Source organism: Triticum dicoccoides, unplaced genomic scaffold (assembly GCF_002162155.2).
Source record: "Triticum dicoccoides isolate Atlit2015 ecotype Zavitan unplaced genomic scaffold, WEW_v2.0 scaffold169597, whole genome shotgun sequence".
Classification (NCBI taxonomy): Eukaryota; Viridiplantae; Streptophyta; class Magnoliopsida; order Poales; family Poaceae; genus Triticum; species Triticum dicoccoides.
The window spans coordinates 1-9,604 of record NW_021220736.1 but is presented as its reverse complement, the minus strand read 5'-3'; the positions used below and the strand labels follow the sequence as shown (position 1 = coordinate 9,604).

The window sequence follows — 9,604 nt, the reverse complement described above, 5'->3', positions numbered from 1 at the left end:
AGTATTATTGGACAACAGAGGTTTTACTCATAAATGTCATGTCATATTCCAGGTACCAGGAGGGCCGTCACAAAAATTATGATAATAGGTATGCTAAAACTTTCACCATCTTTTCACAAACAAATGTTTAAATACGAGTAGTCCACTAATACTGTTTTTCTATGGTGAAATAGTAAATTCAAAACTTATCATGCCTATAATCAGTCCTCTCTCCTCCCATCCGGACAAATGGGGATTTTTGTGATTAAGGGTTAGATGGCTCCCTCACGCATCACTCTCCATGGACTAGTCCCCACCGTTCCGCGGACTGATACGGTGTCCGATTTAGGGGTCAGAGTTGGAGATGCCCTAATGCAAGAATTTATGGAATTTAGCTTGTTAATACTTTTGCCACCACACAATGTCACATAAAGAGAAATTTAAACTACTGATGGTCTTGGAAATCATAAATCATAATTACTATACTATAGCCTCTAGCTTACAAAAGGAATTAACACATGCTTTTTTCTCAGTTTTGACATCAGCAGCTGCAACCTTGCTATTCTCGTGTATTAATGTGCTGATATGGCATAGAAAAGGATGAAGACTATGGTTTCTCCTTTGCAAAAAGACCAGCGGAAACAATGAAAATAATTACGAGGCCATGATTGCATCGTATGGATCCCTAGCTCCAAAACGATACATGTACTTAGAGGTAATGAAGATAACATCCTCTCGCAGCAATGTGCTTGGAAAAGGTGGTTATGGTGTGGTTTTCAAAGGAACGCTACTTGATGGCCGCCTAGTAGCAGTGAAATTATTGCATGAATGCAAGGGAAATGGGAGCGAGTTCGTGAATGAGGTAATGAGCATTGGCAGGACTTCTCATGTTAATGTTGTTAGCTTGTTTGGGTTCTGTTTGGAGGGATCAAAACGAGCTCATATATATGAGTACATGCCCAACAATTCCTTGGATAAGTTCATTTACTCAGAAGACCCCAAGGAAATTTTAGGATGGGATAAGCTCTATGCAATAGCAATTGGGATTGCTCGTGGTCTCGAATACTTGCACCATAGTTGTAATACACGCATCGTACATTTCGACATCAAGCCTCAAAATATCCTTCTAGACAAGGATTTTAGCCCCAAAATTGCTGATTTTGGTCTAGCTAAATTGTGTCATACAAAAGAAAGCAAGGTTTCAATGACCGGTGCTAGAGGAACAATTGGATTCATCGCTCCAGAAGTTCACTCTCGAACATTCGGAGTGGTTTCAACCAAGTCAGATGTTTATAGTTATGGAATGATGCTGTTGGAGATGGTCGGAGGAAGGAGAAACGTAAAATCATTTGTTGCAAAGTCCAGCGAAAAGTATTTCCCAGATTGGATTTATGACCATTTTGCTCAGGACGAAGGTATGCAAGCATGTGATGTAACAAGTGAAACTGCGGAGGTAGCAAGAAAAATGACCTTAGTGGGATTGTGGTGTATACAAGTATTACCTATATATCGCCCTACTATAACGAGAGTTCTTGAAATGTTCGAGAGAAGCTTAGATGAGCTGGACATGCCACCAAAGCAAAACTTCGGTGGACTAGTGTGAGATATTTCTCTCATATTTTTGTTTTGTTGTTTTATGTGAAATTATTATTTAGCACTAACTTGATCTACTCACTTATCTCTTATTTCAGTGACATTTCAGCTCACAATATGGATGTACAAAGTGCAAGCTCCACCAGTAGAAGATCTGAGAGGATAAGCCCTGTGACTTCAAAAACACTACAACGGCCGCCGACCCTTTGATCAGATAAGGCACGTGAATCCAAAAAATAATAATTCTAGAATGGTTTCCAACTCTTTGAGAAGGTGACCTGTAGTGGAGTACATTCAGAACTTCCCCCGCAAAAAAGAAAGTACATTCAGAAATTAGTTATGCATGACCTATAAGTCAGGAGCAATCACATGCCAAGTTACCGTCCAAAAAAGGGCATAAAATTAGTAATGAGTTTTGTGTTCCAAAGATCCAACTGCTAGAACAACTGGATATTCAAGACTATAAAAACGATTTAGGGTCTAAGTATCGGTACTTTCAGAATTTGGATGCATAAAGCGTATCTGTGTATAAACATTGCGACAATACATTTCAATTCGCTGCAAGAAAACTAATCGTGGAAGAGGAACACACGAGCAAGTAGCGCCACGCGTTCCGTTCACACCTGCACTACCTCGCCGGTGACCACCGCCCTAATCTGCATATTTCTCCCCCTCTGCCTACGGTACGTTGGCGCTGCTCCGTCAGCAACGTCGCTTCCGTGGCCCCTCAACTGCCGACATAAGAACCACCGATGCCGAGCTGCCCAATCTCTTTCCCATTCTTTGTTTCTACTTGCGTCACTGCATATGAAATTGCACATGGATATGTGCTTTCTTTTGGCAATCACTGCCTGCAAATACATGTAGCCAGCATGTGTACATGTGTTGATAGAGATAAATGGAGTGTGCTGCGCCATTGCGTCGATCCACAAATCACACATATGTCAATTAAGTGCAGGATGATTCGTTGCCTGGGTGTACAAGTTACTCGTAATAAACAACATGCTAACTACTTTGATGCAAAACTATCAGGGATTTTCTATTTTTTATTTTCTGACAATGGTGGTTAATTACCGGATCTATGCGTATGTGAATTTTCTGCCTTCAATTCCATATAGGAAAGAAAATGTCCCCGTGCATGCCGGTGTGATTGTGTACACTGCAATTAAGTAATCTAACATTTCCACTCAGGATTACAACCACTAACAAACAAACATAGAAACACAACATACAAAGGCCCGCCTCATTCTATAAAATGGTGGGGCAGGGAGGCAACCCCTTTCATTCAAAAAAAACATGTAAAGCCTCACACGGTATTTCCACTAAATCTGATATTTCCACTAAAGATTACAACCACTAACAAAGAAAAAAAAGCTAGAAAAACAACACAGGTAAGATACAAAGGCGCTGGAAAACGACTCACAAAAGCTTCACACGGTACAAGCTAACAAGTAGACAAGGACATGAAGCTTTTAGACGCCAAGGCCATCTTCCGCGAACGAAGCACCGGGGAAGAGGAACGCGCCGACTCAGGAGGAGAAAAGCCCACCGGCAATGAATGGGCATGTTGTCTCCAAACATCCAACGACCCCGGAATGGCTTCAGGGTTTAAATTATTTCGAGGCAAAAACACTAAACCAAAGTCGCTAAATGCTTATTTTGTCATTATGGCTCATTCATAAGCCATAATTCTTGCGCATATTATTTTGAGCCTCAAGCCTCTCCTTAATTCCGTGGATTGGAGTAAATGTAAGGTTGTGGTGGAGCCACACACACAACTCTCCATTTGGGTCGCAGCCACACGACCACATCACAAGCTTTGAAGCTTAGTCTTGTCGTCGATAAAGCTAAAACTAAACATGCCACCCCAAAAATTGAAGGGTACGATGGGGCAGTCTTAAGAGACCACAAAGGTAGGTTCATTGCAGGAAGAAATGGAAAGATTGACTATTGTGCGGATGTTTTGATGGCTGAAGCTTTAGCTCTCAAGTTTGGCCGAACAATGGCGCAAAGGGCGGGGTGTAACCGCCTAATTATCAACTCAGACAACATGGAGGTGATTGAGACCATGCAGGAAGGAGGACAATCAGCGGAGGTGGTTGAGACTATGCCTGTGATTTTGTCACGACTAGATTCGAACATTGTAATAGAGAGGCAAATAAAGTAGCTCATGAACTTGCTAGATTAGCTAGATTTTCTTCGACTTCCGACTGGTTTGAGGAACCTCCAAATGAAATTGTAATGATCCTCACAGACGATGTACTGGTTATTTCAAATGAATAAAGTTTCATTTTAAACCAAAAAAAAAACATGCCGCCCCAAAAGACAAAGTAGGTACAGCCCTTGCCTATATCCATCCGCTTGGTGAAACTAACAGGATACCCAAGGGCATGACTTGGTCGCTGAGACTCTGGCCTTCCTTCGCCACCCAAATGGAGAGTCGACCAGGATATAGGTTCTTAAATATAGTTATATCTTGACCTTGCCGACGCAGCCGTCGACTACTTTCCAACGGTGTGCTCCTACAAGCAAGCGGCGGCCGATTCCTTTTGGCCCTGATCGAGCGTATACACAGGACGTATACGTACACAAGTAGCAGCGTCTTGGATTGATGCTATGAACACAAATACAAAATAAAAGGATCAAAAAATGGATATGCTGTAGCAGTATTAGTACATGCCAGCAGAAAGTTGATGCCATTTTCCATAACAGGCAGTAGTAACAAACGCAAAACCATCGTATATGTTTAGTCAAGCCTTGTACAATGATACGTCTCCAACGTATCTATAATTTTTGATTGCTCCATGCTACTTTATCTACTGTTTTAGGCAATATTGGCCTTTATTATCCACTTTTATATTATTTTTGGGACTAACCTATTAATCGGAGGCCCAGCCCAGATTTGCTGTTTTATGCATATTGCAGTATTTCGAGGAAAAGGAATATCAGACGGAGTCAAAACGGAACGAAATCAACTGGAGAAGTTATTTTTGGAAGGAAACCCACCTGATGGACTTGGACTCCACGTCAGAAGATACGGGAGATGCTCACGAGGGTGGGGGGCGCGCCCTCCCCCCTGAACGCGCCCCCCTGCCTCGTGGGGCCCCCGTAGCTCCACCGACGTACTCCTTTCACCCATATATACCTACGTACCCTAAAATTTCTAGAACAGAAGATAGATCGCGAGTTCCGCCGCCGCAAGCCTCCAGAGCCACGAAAAATCAATCGGGACCCCTTTCCGGTACCCTGCCGGAGGGGGGATCCATCACCGGTGGCCATCTTCATCATCCCGGCGCTATCCATGATGAGGAGGGAGTAGTTCACCCTCGGGGCTGAGGGTATGTACCAGTAGCTATGTGTTTGATCTCTCTCTCTCTCTCGTGTTCTCTCTCGTGTTCCATCTATGGCACGATCTTGATGTATCCCGAGCTTTGTTATTGTAGTTGGATCTTATGATGTTTCTCCCCCTCTACTCTCTTGTGATGAATTGAGTTTCCCCTTTGAAGTTATCTTATCGGATTGAGTCTTTTATGAACACTTGATGTATGTCTTGGTGATCAACTTGCGGGTTTCGTGACATTGGGAACCTATGCATAGGGGTTGGCACACGTTCTTGATTCTCTGGTAGAAACTTTGGGGCACTCTTTGAAGTACTTTTATGTTGGTTGGATGATTCTGAGATTGTGTGATGCATATCGTATAATCATGCCCACGGATACTTGAGGTGACAATGGAGTATCTAGGTGACATTAGGGTTTTGGTTGATTTGTATCTTAAGGTGTTATTCTAGTAAAAACTCCAGGGTTGTTTGTGACACTTATAGGAATAGCCCAACGGATTGATTTGAAAGAATAACTTTGAGGTGGTTTCGTACCCTACCATAATCTCTACGTTTGTTCTCCGCTATTAGTGGCTTCAGAGTGACTCTTTGTTGCATGTTGAGGGATTGTTATATGATCTATCTATGTTATTATTGTTGAGAGAACTTACACTAGTGAAAGTATGAACCCTAGGCCTTATTTCCTATCATTGCAATACCGTTTACGCTCACTTTTACCACTTGTTACCTTGCTGTTTTTATATTTTCAGATTACAATTACCTATATCTACCATCCATATTGCACTTGTATCACCATCTCTTCGCCGAACTAGTGCACCAATACAATTTACCATTGTATTGGGTGTGTTGGGGACACAAGAGACTCTTTGTTATTTGGTTCAGGGTTGCTTGAGAGAGACCATCTTCATCCTCACGCCTCCCGCGGATTGATAAACCTTAGGTCATCCACTTGAGGGAAATTTGCTACTGTCCTACAAACCTGTGCACTTCCAGGCCCAACAACGTCTACAAGAAGAAGGTTGTGTAGTAGACATCAAGCTCTTTTCTGGCGCCGTTGCCGGGGAGGTGAGTGCTTGAAGGTATATCTTTAGATCTTGCAATCGAATATTTTTGTTTCTTGTTTTAGCACTAGTCTAGTTTATAAAAGAAAACTAAAAAAATGGAATTGAGTTTGTCTCATACGCTTCATCTTTTTAATATCTTTGGTGAGTATGATGGAAAGGAAAATTGTGCCAAAGTGCTAGAAGAAGAATTACATAGAATGTTTGGCACTAAATATTTGAATGATGAGCATGATTGCAATGTTGTTAGTATGAACTCCTTGAATATCCATGGTACTAATGATGATTGCTCTAGTCATGATGAAAATATCACTCATAAGCATGTCAACTTTTGTGGAGTGCATGTTTGCATGAACAAACCAAATAAAGAAGATATATATTGCAAGAGGCATAAGTACTTAGAAACCAAATTGTTGCAAGAAGAGCTAGATGAATGTGCTAAAAAATTCAATATTTTTCGTGCCCCTTGTGAACTTTGCAATGAACATGGTCATTTAAGTCTCCAATGCTATTTGTTTCATGATCAAGTCGTGTCCAAATATTGTGATAATTTCATTACCCTTGAGCATCGTAAAGAACTTAGCCTTCTTTTGGGTTATGAAGAAATGAAACGTATAACTGAGGGTATTCCAAAATTTAGTCTTGATAAAATTCTTGATTTGATCTAGAAAAGATTTATATCTATTGTGCGGTGAATAGCATTGAAAATCCTTATATTGCCAATTATATAAAGAAAAGAAAACAAATAGAAGATGAAGAGAATACTAATGAAAGGGAAGAGACCTCCCAATCTCCTCCTATTATTTCTTATGATGAATCAGGTAACGAGGAGGAGCTATCTATTCAACCAATCTCAACAATAAGGAGCTCAAAGAGGAAGGTTGAACCTACACATAATAAGAAGAAGAAAAAGAAAAGAAGGAGAAACAAAGGTAAAAAGGTATCCCTTCCAAAGGATGTTGCTCCTACTACTTGTGATAATGATAATTGCTATACTATTGGTGCTATTCATACTATTAATGATGAGAGTGATTATGCTTATGATATGAAAAGGCCCAAGCTTGGGGAAGCTATGTTTGATGAGAATGACATATTTGAGAATATATTTGCTGAAATTAATGTTTGTCCCAAGCTTGGGGATGCTACGTTTAGTGAAGAAGATATTTTTAGCATCACAAGTTTTGATATGCAAAGTTTTTATGATGATAGCATGCCTCCTACCTATGATGATTATATTGATGAAAGTGGGTTTGGAAGAGTGTCAACTTTAGGAATTAGTGATTCCACTATCTTGGGAGAGGTTTCAATCGATTATGATGAGAACAAAGTTGCTACTTATGATGATTATTGTGATAAAACTTATGCTATAAAGAGTAGTGATGATTATATTTATAAAACTTGTCATGATTATGGGTACCCTTTCTCTGAACATTACTCTTTTAATGTGGAAACAATTTTTAGTGTTCAAGTCTCTTATGATACTCCCACTATTCCGAATGAGAAGAAATTTGCTTATGTGGAGAGTAATAAAATTTCTATGCTTGTAGATCATGAAAAGAATGCTTTAGGTGCTGGTTATATTGTTGAATTCATTAATGATGCTACTGAAAATTATTATGAGGGAGGAATATATGCTTGTAGGAATTGCAATAATATCAAGTTTCCTCTCTATGTGCTTAAGGTTTTGAAGTTATGCTTGTTTTACCTTCCTATGCAAGTTGATTATTGTTCACATAAGTTGTTTGCTCACAAAATCCCTATGCATAGGAAGTGGGTTAGACTTAAATGTGCTAGTCATATTCTTCATGATGCTCTCTTTATGTTTCACCTATCTTTTATGTGAGCATCATTGAAATCATCATGCCTAGCTAGGGGCTTTAAACGTTAGCGCTTGTTGGGAGGCAACCCAATTTTATTTTAGTTTCTTAATTTTTGGTTCTGTTTAGGAATAAATAATCCATCTAGCCTCTGTTTAGATGTGGTTTTATCTTTTACTAGACCTATTGGATCTTCTTGGATGATAGTTATTTGATCTTGCTGTAATTTCCAGAATCTTTGCGCTTAGTGCCCGAATTGTTAAAAATCACCAGAACGTGCCAAAATATTGATTCCAATTGCTGCTGATCAATAAACAAAGTTTCCAGCTCGTCTAATTTTGGTAGAATTGTTTGAGTTCCAGAAGTTTGCGTTAGTTACAGATTACTACAGACTGTTCTGTTTTTGACAGATTCTGTTTTGCGTGTGTTGTTTGCTTATTTTGATGAATCTATGGCTAGTAAAATAGTTTATAAACCATAAAGAAGTTGAAATACAGTAGGCTTAACACCAATATAAATAAATAATGAGTTTATTACAGTAACTTGAAGTGGTGTTTTGTTTTCTTTCGCTAACGGAGCTCACGAGATTTTCTGTTAAGTTTTGTGTTGTGAAGTTTTCAAGTTTTGGGTAAAGATTCGATGGACTATGGAATAAGGAGTGGCAAGAGCCTAAGCTTGGGGATGCCCAAGGAACCCCAAGGTAATATTCAAGGATAACCAAGAGCCTAAGCTTGGGGATGCCCCGGAAGGCATCCCCTCTTTCGTCTTCGTTCATCGGTAACTTTATTTGGAGCTATATTTTTATTCACCACATGATATGTGTTTTTCTTGGAGTGACATTTTTTTTTGCTAGCTGTTTGGATACAATACCAAGATCTGAAATTATTAAATGGGAGAGTCTTCACATAGTTGCATAATTATTCGACTACTCATTGATCTTCATTTATATCTTTCGGAGTAGTTTGTCGTTTGCTCTAGTGCATCACTTATATCTTTTAAAGCATGGTGGTAGTTTTATTTTGAAGAAATAGATGAACTCTCATGCTTCACTTATATTATTTTGAGAGTCTTAAATATTATGGTAATTTGCTTAAATAATCATAATATGCTAAGCATAAAAGATTTGTAAGAATTCTTATGAGTGTGCTGAATACTAAGAAAAGTTTGATACTTGATAATTGTTTTGAGATATGGAGGTAGTGATATTAAAGTCATGCTAGTTGGGTGATTATGAATTTAAAGAATGCTTGTGTTGAAGTTAGCAAGTCCCGTAGCATGCACGTATTGTTAAAGTTGTGTAACAAATTTGAAACATGAAGTGTACCTGGCTTGTGCATCCTTATGAGTAGCGGTCGGGGACGAGCGATGGTCTTTTCCTACCAATCTAACCCCCTAGGAGCATGCGCGTAGTACTTGGTTTTTGATGACTTCTAAATTTTTGCAATAAGTATATGAGTTCTTTTGACTAATGTTGAGTCCATGGATTATACTCTCACCTTTTCGCCTTTGCTAGCCTCTTCGGTACCGTGCATTGCCCTTTCTCACATTGAGAGTTGGTGAAAACTTCGCCGGTGCATCCAAATGCTGTGATATGATACGCTCTATCACACATAAGCCTCATTATATCTTCCTCAAAACAGCCACCATACCTACCAATTTATGGCATTTCCATAGCCATTCCGAGATATATTGCCATTAAACTTCCATCATCATTATTATGACATACATTACTTTTGTCATATTGCCATTGCATGATCATGTAGCTGACATCGTATTTGTGGCAAAGCCGCCATGCATTAATTTTCATACATGTC

General features: G+C 39.5%; 1 pseudogene; it reads left to right on the top strand.

Annotated features, from left to right (window-relative positions):
• The first annotated feature begins 430 nt into the window (after window positions 1–430).
• On the top strand, window positions 431–1,782 carry LOC119344464 (annotated as a pseudogene).
• The last annotated feature ends 7,822 nt before the right edge of the window (window positions 1,783–9,604 follow it).